Raw genomic sequence first — 14,541 nt, forward strand, 5'->3', positions numbered from 1 at the left:
AGAGATTGGACACGGTCACTCCAAGCACTACCAAGTTCAATACGTATTCAGCTCAAAAGGAGCCAAGGTTAACCAAAATTACTAAATTGTCCCTTGCCAAGTGCTTTGGACTGGGATCATCATTTCCATGAAGCATCAGATCAGGACATATTATTGGAGCGATACACAGCGATATACAGTGATGAAGAGTAGTCAATAGCACCTGCAGCATTTTTATCCACAACTTAACACTAAGGCCCTGTGCGCACTTACCGGATTTGCTGCATGTTTCGCTGCAGAAAATGTTCATAACATCTCTGCAGTGAATCACCAGCAAAACCTATGGGCAAAAAAAATCCTGTGCGCACTGGGCGGAATTTGACAGCTGCATGTTTTGCTGCAGGATTCCCGCAGCAAAAACAATTGCATGTCAATTCTTTTCCGCACGATGCTGCGGGATTTCACTCCATTGACTCCAATGTTAATCATGAAATCCCGCAGGGAATAACGCAGGCAGCAAATTCTGTGCGGTTCACTGCGTTTTCCTGCGTTATTCCCTGCGGTATTTCGCGGTTTACCTCCGGTAATGTACATCGCTTGTCTGCGGTTTTGCAGGGAAGTGATGTCATTACAGGAAGAGGAAGCCGTGCAGAGAGTAAACAAACACACAGACACACACACACACACATATCACAGACATAGAACACACACAGAACACACACACATAGAAAGCAAACGGAAATATAGAAAACAAAGCACGTGGGCTCCGCTGTATATTCACCGTCCAGCCGAGGTAAGCACACAGCGGCGGCCCGGTATTCTCAGGCTGGAGAAGGGCAGGGTTAATGTCCCCCGCCTCACTCCCCCTCCCACAGCCGAGAATATCAGCCGCAGCTGCCCCGGCACTGTCGCATCCATTATGCGACAATACCGGCGTGTCCTCGGCTCTTCTTGCCACCGTGTAGCAGTGGCGGTCAGGGTAATACAAGGGGTTAATGGTGGCAGATCGCCACCATTAACTCCAGGCTTGATCATGGCAGCGTCTATGAGACAGCTGACATGATCAACCCATAAGTAAAGTGAAAAAACACACAGAAAAATCCTTTATTTTAAATAAAACAAACAAGCCTCGTTAACCCTTTTATTAACCCCTCCCGAAACAAAGCTCCGGCATAATCCACAGGTCCTGCGCTGCTTACATCCAGCCGCGACTGTCACAGCGCTGAATGAATGCAGCAGACAGCAGAGGTAATTACCGGTCATTTCCCACGGCCGGTAATGTGAACTCCCTGCCGACCGTGGGAAATGCAGCGATCTGTCCTCTATCTATCCCTCTATCTATTCTTCTGTCTCTTTATCTATCCATCTCAGAGTGAAATGACTTTTTTTTTTTAATGTGCTTTATTGCATTGAATGCAATAAAGCACATCCCAACCCGCACGCGGCAAAACCGCGGCAATACCGCGAACAATACCGCGGTAAAACCGCAGCAAACCGCATGCGATTTTCGGATGCAGTTTGCCGCGGTTTTTTACCACGGGTGCGGTAATCTTTGAATACCTGCGGAATTTTCTTGAGAAAATTCCATTTTCCAGTGCGCACAGGGCCTAAAAGTCCCAGAAATTTCGGGCTCCCCCCATTCCAAAAGGTAGAAATGTTAAATGACCCCTCTCTGGGATTTCTAGTATTAAAAAGAGATGCAAATCACATTAGTTACGAATTACCCCAAAAAGTTGAATTCTGGTGAATCCAAAACATTTTGATTTTGTTTCGCATGAATCTTGCAGCAGCACGGCCCCCCTCCTGCCATTTTGCTGGATTATTTTCAGGGCTGGAAAGGGGGTAAAGATAATGAAATTATACGCCTCACTTTTCCTAGACCCACACTTTTGTTATGCCACCTTTGCAGCTCTTCGGTGTCCGCTTCTTCCGGCAGTTCCTCTCTGGCTCTATGGCTTCACATTCTCATGTGAGAAAGGCAATGGACATGACAAACAACCAAAGACCATCGTAGAGGACTAGAGAAATGTGAAGGTGTAAGACAAGTGGGGGCCCAGGATAGGTGGATATTTACACTTTTTTTTCATTACTCTTTTGGGGTTTGAGCATAAGGTATGGCAATTGGGACACTTTCGATTTGGATACAAATTTATTTGGACTTGATAAAATGGGTAGGACGATTTTAGCAAAATCTACCTGAAATTAACTTTGGGAGATTAGATCATCTTTAGTTACCATATACAACCACTTTCAGATGGGTGGCCGATGGTGGGGAGTGCTGCTTCGAAAAGAAATTATATAGGGGCTACAAATCTTGAGTAGTGAAATCTCCTAAAATTTCCAGGATTAGTGGAGTATGTGGTAGTCAGACTCCCATGAATCAGAAAGGGAGGACATATCCTAGAAACATGTTGTCATTTTCGGAGATGGGAAACCCCCTTTAAAGGTCATTATTGATCAATGATCAGCTGTTGTTGTCTAGTTCTACCAGTAAGACCGTGACAAGGCTACCAATAGTCTAGAATGAATCACCATCAATTCGAGCACTTAGACAATGTCCATTTTCTCCTGGTCATTCACGATTAATTTCACATGAGCATATAGTGCATAAAGAACCCACGTTCTTCTTCTGTTTGTAGCCATAGTCTGCGTCTCTTGAGGGTAAACATCTCCTATATAGTATAGAATGGTAATCCCTGATGACCCAATTGTTGGGTCATTACATCTTGGATCCAGGAGTCACTTAAGCTCAAATGTCACCACTTTACTGAACATCCGCAAACGTGGAAAAAATATATAAATGTAAAGAGGAACAAAGAGAGATATCCCCAGATCATTCATTACAATCGGACATCTGGCTGCCAACAGCTGAGGCCAAAGTCCATTACGTGTAACATGGAAAGCGCTAATTCCCTAGAAGAAGCTATTGAAAACGAATACGCCTGGAGAAAAGAAACTCCGTAAATGTTTATTTTCATCCAGGTCAATACTGATCGATGGTAGCGCCAGGAGACAATAGACCTGATACTGGGTTAATCTAGAAGTTTTAGGGACTGATCATTTAATAAAGAATGGTTTTCAATAAACTATTAATGCTGTAATGGCGTGATACCATCTTGGATTCTCCTGTATTTAAGAGTTCTAATCAAATTCAAAACTGGTTACCGATCTTCCTGCTTTTGGGCGCCATCAGAACTCTCTCCGCAAGTGACCTTAAAAGGGTGGTTCATCCATATTTTTTATTGTCTAGATCGATATTATATTGCGAAAACAATGTTTCTCTCAAATACCTTATGTTGGCAATAGTGCCTGTGAGAGGCGCTATTGCAGATCACTGTTCCGAGCTCCGTGACCACAGGGCTCCGTGACGTCACGTCAAGTTCCAGACACGTCACATCCCCGCAGCCGGCCCCAGTCTTCCTGACTCATTGGGCTGTGTTTCACCGCTTGTCACAGCTCAGCGTGTATCCTGCGCTTTGCTGTGAGGGAGGAGGGAGCTGATGGGCTGTGACGAGCGGTGAAACGCCGCCCAATACCCAGTCACTCACAGACCCTGCGGCCGGCCGCGGTGTCAGGAATTTGACGAGACGTCACCGGATCCCCGAGGTCACGGACCGGGGAACAGCAGTCTGCAATAGCTCCTCTCACAGGCACTATTGCCAACATAAGGTATTTGAGAGAAACATTGTTTCTCAATATAATATCCATCTAGACAATAAAAAATATGGGTGAACCACCCCTTTAATGAAAGCTGGAGCCGCCCAACTGCCCTCCTTAATATAAGTTGGACAAAAAAAATAAACAAAAATCAGGAGGTATACGAGATACTGAGATGCTCTATAGTATGGTCATAGAGGGGGATGGTGCGGCATTCATGTGCCCTCGATGCTGAATGCCAGTGGTGGTACCAGGGTCATTGGCCATTGACCAGGGTATTTAGATATTGGTTGAACTGATCCTCGAGTGAAGGAAAGTCAACCACAAAGACTCCCACCAACAGCCAGAAAGCAGGACTTGTGTGAACGGTGCAGAGGCTGTACTTTTGCACTGGAGTTACATTCACATTTTGTAGATCTGTCAGATAGCACAATGTCGCACTTGACCATGTCCAACAGACCGAGAAGTTGAATACCTTCACCGTTAACCATTAATTAGGCATAACCTGAGAGAAACATGTAGGTCAGCTCTTGGGCTTCTGTATCTTTTTGATATAGTTTTGAACTTTGTTCTGGAGGAGACCTCTATGGACTCCATGTACAGCAAGGATCCCCAACGGAGACATCTTGGACCAAGTCAAACCAAAATTGTTGTGGAAGCTAATATAACCAAACAAAAAATAACTTATTGTAGCCCCTTTATGTGGAGTCAGTATGTTACGGGGGGCTGTCTGATAACCTAAAGGAGTATCAGACAGTCAGGGTCCACCGTGCAAAGACTCTGCTGCAGACTATGGCAGAGTGCAATACCAATACCTCTGTTAACTCATAGAAGGATATAATAAGTAAGTAAAGCAATTCCTCCCTTACTTGGAGGGTGTGTGGAATGGTCTCTGTTAATAATCACAGAGGCAAAGGCAATGTGTGCGAAATGGCACCTACCTAGGTCCGCTCTTCTAGTGGTGCAAGAGACGAACAGCAGCGTAAGCCGCACAAAGCTCCTACCTGCGTTCACTCCACTAGTGTGCGAGGACACGAACCACTAGATATGGCACCTGCCTAGGTCCGCTCTTCTAGTGGTGCAAAAGAGATGAACAGCAGCGGAAGCCGCACAAAGCTCCCACCTCTGTTTGCTCCCCTAGTGTGCGAGGATACGAACAACTGCCAGACGCAGTATAAGGAACGTTACCCTAGCGGCAACGTCCACCTACGAGTCGAACCACAAGGCCCAGCCAGACCATGTGCCTCAGGCACCTGCCTATGTCCGCTCCCCTAAGAGGTAAGGATATGGACAGCAGCTGAAGCTGTAAGGTATAAGAACGCTACCCTGCCGGTAGCGCTCACCTAGCAGACAGAGGAATGCCTAGAGGAACGCGCACAGAGCGTCTACTCTTATGCATGAATCAAGAGGACTGAGCGCCATGTGGCGTGTGTCAGGGTCTTATATAGACTCTGTGCCTCATCCAAGATGGAGGACACCAGAGCCAATCCGCTGCCAGAATGACAGAGTGACGTCATGCTGGCCTATCACCGAGCAAGGCATCACAAGCACATGACCAGCGACCAATCGGCATAGAAGGTGTCAGAGACATGTGACCTCGTGTCAGCGATGATGTCACCCGCACATGTGCAATGGCTCCAAGATAGGACTTAGTCTCCAGTGCTCGCACATGTGCAGTAGCAAGAAATCTGGACATAGTCTCCAGCGCTCGCACATGTGCAGTAGCAAGAAATCTGGACATAGTCTCCAGTGCTCGCAGCAACCGTAACACAGTAGTTGGAGAAAGACGCAATGCTGGGATCGGTCAGTTAGAGGAGGAGAAGATGAAGAAGAGGACGGCCAAGAACCCACTGGATCGAAGCCATCAAGAGCACCATGAAAATGAACACTGGCAAACTGAAAGAGGCAATGTGGGATAGAAGTGCCTAGAACGACCGAGAGTCGAACTTGACTGAGCGGATAAGGGAGACAGCTTTAACCATCATGGAATAAATGTTAAGTCTTATGGGATTGTCTCTACACTGGTGGGCTTTTTCTAGGTTTACAATCTAAGCAGATGTCTATGTAAGCCATGAGTGCTCAACATACTAGGGGTGAGCTGATTTTTTTGGTTCATGTTCAATAGAAAGTAAATGTAGTGGCAGAGAATACGTACAACTATCACGCTATTTATATATAGGACACAAATCATCCATTTTGGCAATTGGTGGGGGTCTCTACAATTAGAACCATTTAAGTCTTACGCATACATTTTTTTGAGTCAAAACCAGAGTGAAGTCATACAGGAGGAAAAGTAGCCATACCGGTCTTTGAGATGGACTCACAAGTGCGGTTTTTAAGACCATCTTTTTGACAATATCTTAAGGGAAAGACAGTATTCAACACAAAAGGAGCCATCCAAATAGCGCTAGACAACCGGACACAAAAGCAAAGGCTATAATTCTTCATTTAGAAAAATACAGAAGAAGAAGAAATAGCTTGGTTTGCATTAAAAGGTTTTCTAATGGCCCTAAAACTCCTAGCTCTATGAACTCATTACCAGAGCGGAGTACTGAAGTCCATTTCAGAACGGGATCGATCAATGGAGAGGTCACTCTAACTAATTAAAGAAATGGCTTTGTAGGTTAGAATGGCGCTCAGGAGCACAGGCAAATACATTATTGAAAAGTGTATCAACAAGCATTGGTGGACAATTACAGAAGGTGAAAATAGCCCATTTCTGTACAAAATAGCGATCGGGCTCTGAAGAACAGTCTGCAAAGACAGCAGATGAGGAAGACGACGTGACCACTGTCACAATAACCAATGAAATAGGCTAGATACTATAATGATGGACCAGTTGGCTTTAACATTTGTCCATCTAGAATAGAATTTCGGCAACTTTTGTCTTCCAGGTAAGCATCTATTTGTCATGCGTGTCAGACAGTCATGTGGTTTCTGGCAATAGAAGGTCACGGCGTTTGGCTGCACAAAAAACTCCCTGACTTTCTATCGTTCCTGCGTTCGTATTCATTGTAATAGGTAGCTTTCTAGCTGGGTTCGTATCTTTTCCCCTGTAAGACCCAGCCAATCTCTCCTTCCATCCAGCTGCTTATTATCAGTATTCGCCATGTGTTTAAATACTCCCATCTTCCCTGGACTGGTACTGGTGATATTTTTCAGTTCATTCAAGCTCTGGTTGCAAGCAGGTGGCTTGCACTCATTTGTGGTATCGCTGCTGTTACTTTACTGAACTTCTACCTGAGTCATCTGTGGATAAGTAGTTCATGCTACCCCCTGCGTGTCCTCCTTGTTGTCATCTTTAGCATTTAGTGGGGATGACAAAAGAGCTCATCCCATCTGTTCCCTATTTAGGGCCCAGCACTAGGGATACCTCAGGTCAGGTATCCAGCTCGGCACCTATGTACAGAACCTATCTAGGGTGGTGAGGTACCCCAGGGACCAGAAGTAGGTTTGATCAGGGGTCACCATCTCATCTCCACCCTTCCCTAGACAGTGTTTCTCTTTCTTTTCTACTTCACCGTACCTAGCGTGACACTATTTGTGCAAAAGTTGGATTTCAGAAGGGGTTTATCGGCAATTTCAGTTCCCTAGGGGTCACGGTCACATGCATATGTCTCGGGACATCACTCCTGCTCATTTCTGTACATGCCATGAGTAAAAGGCTCTTTATAGTCTCTTCTAATGTCATCATAAGACGCTCATGATTCAAAATGTGTCATTAGCAGGAATCTCACAGCTAAACATTACTTTCAGTCTCCCGAATGAGTGGTAACACTTCCTCTGGACTCGCCCATCCTGTTGCTGCAGAACAGGGCAAGGACTTGTTTGCATGGTTTTTACATGGCTATTTGAGGTCTGCTGAACACCAAGGTAACACAAAGAGTCCTTTCTTCCGGGCCGGTATCGTAGCCATGTGACTGCTCATATGATCAAACCAGGAAATTGCAGAAATTTCAGGATATTTTCTTGACTTGGAATTTCACTGGATTTTTTTTTTTTTTTTTACTCAAGTGTGCCTTGTATAAGAAAGTTCCATAACCTGACCCACACTGTATTGCTAGATATTTGGTGAAAAAGGCCAGAATCAGATACCCCAAACTTGGTCCATGAGCCCCTAAAAATCTTCCATTGGGCAGCAAATGTGCAAGCCATGAAATGTGCAATGGATGCCTGATCTTGGAGATGCATTTACAGGATCATTAGAACTACCGTGTTTTTCAAAAAATAAGCCCTGCCCATAAAATAAGCTTTCGCAGGAATTTTCAGCATTTTCGGCGTAAGGCTTCAATATAAACCCTACCCGAAAATAAGCCCCAGTCACGGTTCAATAATGAAGTGTCCCTGCAGCTAAAAAAGTTAAAGATTCTGCAGGACACTTCATTATAGAAAGCAGACACCCCCTCCCAAAAAGACAGAAGAGAGAAAACCCCGTAAAAGTCACCAGACCCCAAACGGGTAACGAATAAAAGGACCCGCGGTGGAACATACACCGACACACATCAGATCACAAAGACACACACACACACACATCAGATCGCACACCCACTCACAAGAGATCGCACACCCACTCACAAGAGATCGCACGCCCACTCACAAGAGATCGCACGCCCACTCAAAAGAGATCGCACGCCCACTCAAAAGAGATCGCACACCCACTCACAAGAGATCGCACACCCACTCACAAGAGATCGCACACCCACTCACAAGAGATCGCACGCCCACTCACAAGAGATCGCACGCCCACTCACAAGAGATCGCACGCCCACTCACAAGAGATCGCACGCCCACTCACAAGAGATCGCACGCCCACTCACAAGAGATCGCACGCCCACTCACAAGAGATCGCACACCCACTCACAAGAGATCGCACGCCCACTCACAAGAGATCGCACGCCCACTCACAAGAGATCGCACGCCCACTCACAAGAGATCGCACCCCCACTCACAAGAGATCGCACCCCCACTCACAAGAGATCGCACCCCCACTCACAAGAGATCGCACCCCCACTCACAAGAGATCGCACCCCCACTCACAAGAGATCGCACGCCCACTCAAAATATCGCACACCCACTCACAAGAGATCGCACACCCACTCACAAAAGATCGCACACCCACTCACAAAAGATCGCACACCCACTCACAAAAGATCGCACACCCACTCACAAAAGATCGCACACCCACTCACAAAAGATCGCACACCCACTCACAAAATATCGCACACCCACTCACAAGAGATCGCACACCCACTCACAAAAGATCGCACACCCACTCACAAAAGATCGCACACCCACTCACAAAAGATCGCACACCCACTCACAAGAGATCGCACACCCACTCACAAGAGATCGCACACCCACTCACAAGAGATCGCACACCCACTCACAAGAGATTGCACACCCACTCACAAAAGCTCACACACCCACACTCACCATATCTGGTGATACCGATTGTTTCTGGCTGGCAGGATAACCTGAAACGCAATGGAGTGGGGCACGAGGACCTGCAGGGGAACGTATGAAGGCCCTGCAGTGGAACACATTGATGCATTCAATGGCAGATCTTTGCGATCCACTGAACTGTGTCCCATCTTCCCCTGCCGGCTGGAAGCAAATTGGTATCACTAGACGTGGTAAGTGTGTGAGCGATCTGATGTGTATGTATGAGTACGAGTGTGTATGCGCACGATAGGATGTATGCGAGTGTGTCGGCTAGAAGCAGGGGAAGACCGCGTGGAGCATACCTGCTGGGAACGTCTGCTGAAGATCGCAGGAAGACCTGGGAACCACGCAACATCTGGGGTCTGGTAAGAATGATTTTCCTAGGAAGGCGGGGGGGTGGGGGGGGGTCTGCTTTTTTATTGAGGGGTGGGTGGTAAACTTACCACCAACCGTGTGAAAATAAGCCGTACCGGAAAATAAGCCTTAGTGCTTTTTTCAAGGCAAAAACGATATGACCGTGTCTTATTTTTGGAGAAACACGATATGATAAAACTCAGAAGGTGTACAAAATCTGGCATTTTTGGAACATTTTGGCTTGAGGATCACAATTCCCAATTTAAAAAAAAATTAAATAAAGGGCCCAAGGAAGGACAGATGCAGCACAGTTACCAATGGTCTATGTGCACCTGAGCGTCGGTGATGTGAGCCTGGTGTGTGAGCATGCCGAGAGTCCTACCTCGATGACCCAACTGTCTAGCTTTGGTAAAGAATCGGGCATACTGCCAAAAGTTAGCAGTGTGACTTGATACAAGATATTCTGCAATACTGGAAGAGAAGGCGCCCGCTCCCTTATTCTTTGACAGTTTCTTCACCTGGGGATTACAGGAAAAGAATCATTCTCACTCCACCCTGAGTCTCTAGACACTGTTTTGTGTTGTCTACCATGGAAACCAATCCCATTAAGACTCGGGATTCCCTTCGGCACATGCTGTATTGTCACAAAAGATTTTTTTTCCATGTTTATCTTACACTACACAACCGGATTTAAAGCAGTAAATAATTCGGAGGCCTCATGTGCACCTCCAATAATGGATCTGTGCATGGAAATTGTATCAAAGTGGTCAAAATAATTCTGTAGGATTAAATTCATTGTTAATTAATGAGGTTCATCATAATTGGGTTCAATATTTTTTCCATCCCATGGCTACCTTTTACAAATAGCAATATGATCAATCTGGGACTTCAGATACCACCCCCTATTACTAATGTTTAAATGGAAAGTTTAAAGAAGTCTTCCTCAGTACTCCATTGCCTAGGGACGGAGCTGATATCCATCAAGCACAAGGTTGGATTTCCACATGACTACACTCTAGGCCAAAGCACATTTTTGTGCCCCCTATCTCTGTTGCTGGTGTTACTCACCCCTTACGACGTCTTCTGTCACAGAAGCTACAGTGGTGGTGGAGATAGAAGCAGAGAGCCGGCGCTGCACTCTCATCTTTCACAATGACTATCACAGAGCACATCTAGAACATGGCCTAGGTTGACCTGATGGGAAATCCAACCCTGATCAGGCAGTTCTGATTAACATTATATAGAGATTTAAATTATCCACAAAATATATAAAAATAAAGTTCAAGAGACAGCACTCTACTGAAATTGAAGGCGGTGTTCATATTCGTATTTGGAGTTTCATTGTTTGCACATTATCACAGAAAAGCTAAAAGTTTTGCACAGAAAAGCTATATATTATATATATATATATACACACAGTCACACATACATACACATTTTATATATATAATATAATGTGTGTGTATATATGTATGTGTGTATATGTGTAATATATATATTTAAAAATGTATGTATATGTGTGCGTGTGTATATATATATATATATATATATATATATATATATATATATATATATATATATATATATATATAGTTATGGTCCACTCGGTATCCATTTGGGAGATCTTCATTAAATAGAACCTGTCGGCACCATTCTGTAATGCAAAGTAAAGATATGGCTATAATGGTGCTTTAATACAGATAAAATTGATACCTTTAGTGAAGAAATCTGTTTTGTTTTTCTTCTTTAAATCACCATTTAATGTTTCCGGCTAATTAGATTTCGGTGCATAGGGGCCGGACTGTGGACTGGGTCTTCTCCTCCCTGTCTGTGATTCCTCGGCTGCCTCCAGTCTGTGAAAGACCTTGCTCCTCTATACAAAATCTCAGCAGTGACTGTTCATTCACAGACTGAAGGCAGGGGAAGGGGCTGGGTAATCACAGACAGGGAGGAGAAGAACAGTCCGGCCCCTGTGCACCGAAATCTAATTAGCAAAAAACTTCAAACAGTCATTAAAGAACCATAAAGTGGATTTCTTCACTAAAGGTATCAATGTAATCAGTACATCAGCATCATTACAGCCATGTCTAATATCTATCTATCTATCTATCTATCTATCTATCTATCTATCTATCTATATATATATATATATATATATATAAATATAAGACACATACATACATAGTGTTGCCCTTTTCACCCCCCCTTCCCCCCCGGCAAACAACCCCCCAAAAGACAGAGAAACCAGGGACGCAACGACAGATGAAACTCTCGGCAACTCCTATTGATTTTGATGGAAACCGTGAAAGGTTATGTTCCCGGGAACCAACGATTCCACGTAATGTTTTAAAACCACTCAGCATGTCAATTTACTCTGTAGATTTTCTCCATGGCGTGAAGATTTTCCAAAAATATCATGTAGCGTATAACACACCCTTGCTTGGAAAATCCAGACAGAAAACCCGTGAATAGGAACAGACCCCAATGCTCCAATTCTGCTTTTCTTGGCGCTACAGGGAAGGAATGACTTGATTCTAGGTTCCACTAAGGATTGTAGTGGATAATTGAAAGTCCCGGAAGCAGAATACCCTTTAATAGTTCCGGAAGCAGAACCCTTCTTAAACCCCCCCAACACCCAATGTCCAAAGCAGACTGTTATGTTCCATGGGCAATTCCTACGGTAGAAGAATGGAACCATCTAAGCAGAGTTTTATTTTCCTACGATAAACCTGTCATTATCTACATTATTTCTTCTACACAGCAACTCAGACTATGGAACCCCTGCGTAACGACATTGATTTTGAAGAATATTCGAAAAGCCCTAATATCTTTGCAAATTAGGAAGTCAGCTATTATATTAGAAAGCAACGCCACTTAAAAGGGCTTATACGTCCACATGAAAAAACATGTTTATTTTTCATACATCCATACTGGTCAATGGTGCTAAGCTGCAATGCCAGATGGAAAAAATGGCACCGTTTTTGGTATAAAGGATTATTTGTGATTACACATTACCATGAAATGACGGCTTGAGATTATTGTAAAATTTGCACTGTTCCTCAGACTGAGCGCTAGTACAAGGATGGTATTATTAGAATGGCCGAGGCTCTGGCGGAGGAAGAAAAAAAAAAAAAAAAACATTCTTTTTTTTTGCTCTTTAATCATGATTTATTGAATGAGAGGTATCGGTTGCTAGGTTTCCCACTCGCTCCTTACTGGTTTATTGTTAATCCCTTGAGACAATCTGCGCCATTGCTACAGGCTAGTGTGAGTAATGAGTTCCCCCAGTTAGGGCTCTAATTAATTTGGTGCGGGGACCTGTTGAAAATCTTCTTACGGCACAAAAAAAAAACCTACAAAAAAAACAGTTACTCCATCCATGCGGCGTTACAAGACAGATCCACTATAATCTCCATGGTAACAGACTTCCTGCTCCGGCCTACAAAATTATAGGCACAGCTCCTCATCTACCACAGGACGGTTGGTAACGAGTGAGAGAAGGAAGAGGGCAATTATAAAGAGATATGATAAATTAAAATAAGAAAAAAAAGAAAAAAAAAATCATGAAAAAAGAAAATACAAAATATATAATAAAAAAATCTGTAAAATAAAAAAATACATAAAAATATAAAAAAATAAAATACAATATATAAAAATACATTAATAAATGTATAATAATAATACATATAAAATATAAAAATCACCATTACATTAAAAGTAGAGTTCTACTGAAGAAATTTACAGCTTGCCATGAGAACCGTAAATAGCTGATCGCTTGGGGGAATCCCATATCTAAAGAGCATGGCATATAGGTGTTTAATATATCATACAACATCCATAAATAAAAAATAAATATTATATATATATATACATACATATACATACATACATATACATACATACACACATATATATATATATATATATATATATATATATATATACATACATACATACACATTATATATATATATATATATATATATATATATATATATATATATATTATACACACACACATATATATATATACATATATATATATATACTTATATATGATTATTAGTATTATTAATAATATTTATACTTCAAGGGTAAAAATACCCTTCCAAAATGGACCGAAAAATCAAAATCTTTACTGAAAAAAATATAATAAAAAACAAATCCACAAATAACTGATGATTAAAAAAGGTCCATGGTGAAGGAAACGTCAGCGTTAATGGGGGGGGGGCAACAAGCTGCACGTTTCAGATGCTCCTGTGTCCTTAACCTTCTGGGGTCCTAAATATGTTTGTACACCCAAAATAATAATAATTAAAAAAAAAAAAACTGCTTGCAAATCTAAATTTGATTATTTTTTTCTGCAGATTTTTGCCATTTTCAGTTGATAAGAAAATGTGCCCCTATTCTGTTTATTCTGCATGCAGATGCATGTACATAAACACCTGGACATGACGGAAAATGTACGACCCCCTCCCCTTTTCCCCATCCCCTCCGTCTCTCCCAGCACGGTGTACTAAACGGTTAACATCCGCAGCTAGGAATAAATGACGCCTTACCTGCTCGGAGGACACAGCCTAGCTCGCCAGGTTACATTTCCGTATCGTCCGTACGTAAATGGCCATTCCAATAATATACCAACAAAATCGCCTATAGGAATTTTTCAGCCATTTCCCATTTTCAACTTAATCTCATTTTAAGTCCCCCAAAAAATAAAGATATAACAATAATGAAAAAATAAAATCAGGGTAAGGTTTTCCTCCCCAGTCTTTCCCTCTTGCAGCGACACACCAAGTGACACAGCTGTGGCTGCTCATTGAAGCAATAGGGAATCCCTCCTCCCTATCTGAATAGCGCAGTCGTCATTGGATGGCCCCGGCTAGCCAGCCCATGGAAGGAAAGCCTCCGGGGCCAGCGAGCCCGCATGATGGAGCTATGCAGAGAGAGCTGGGACACCAAGGTGGATGGAGAAATGCAAACACATGACAAGGCAGTTCTCTCCCAATGACAGCCTCTGCACTGGTATACATGCCCCGGATCAGGCGTGTGATTATAACACATGGGAGGCAGCACACACATCACATAGTCATTAACATGCTCCTAGAGCAA

At 43.3% G+C, this 14,541-nt stretch overlaps 1 protein-coding gene across 6 annotated transcripts in view; it reads right to left on the minus strand.

Moving 5' to 3' along the window:
- DAAM1 (dishevelled associated activator of morphogenesis 1) overlaps positions 1 to 14,541 on the minus strand; it is a 317,520-nt gene that overhangs the window by 167,861 nt on the left and 135,118 nt on the right. Inside the window, exon 1 of one of the 6 annotated variants that reach the window (XM_075330204.1) lies at positions 13,992 to 14,282. The exons of the other annotated variants lie outside the window; for them this stretch is intronic. The gene's annotated coding sequence lies outside the window, so the exon portion shown is untranslated. Of the gene's footprint in view, positions 1 to 13,991; positions 14,283 to 14,541 lie in introns of those variants that run through there. 6 annotated transcript variants of the gene reach the window in all.

The sequence above is a fragment of the Anomaloglossus baeobatrachus genome, chromosome 12 (genome assembly GCF_048569485.1).
Source record: "Anomaloglossus baeobatrachus isolate aAnoBae1 chromosome 12, aAnoBae1.hap1, whole genome shotgun sequence".
Lineage (NCBI taxonomy): Eukaryota > Metazoa > Chordata > Amphibia > Anura > Aromobatidae > Anomaloglossus > Anomaloglossus baeobatrachus.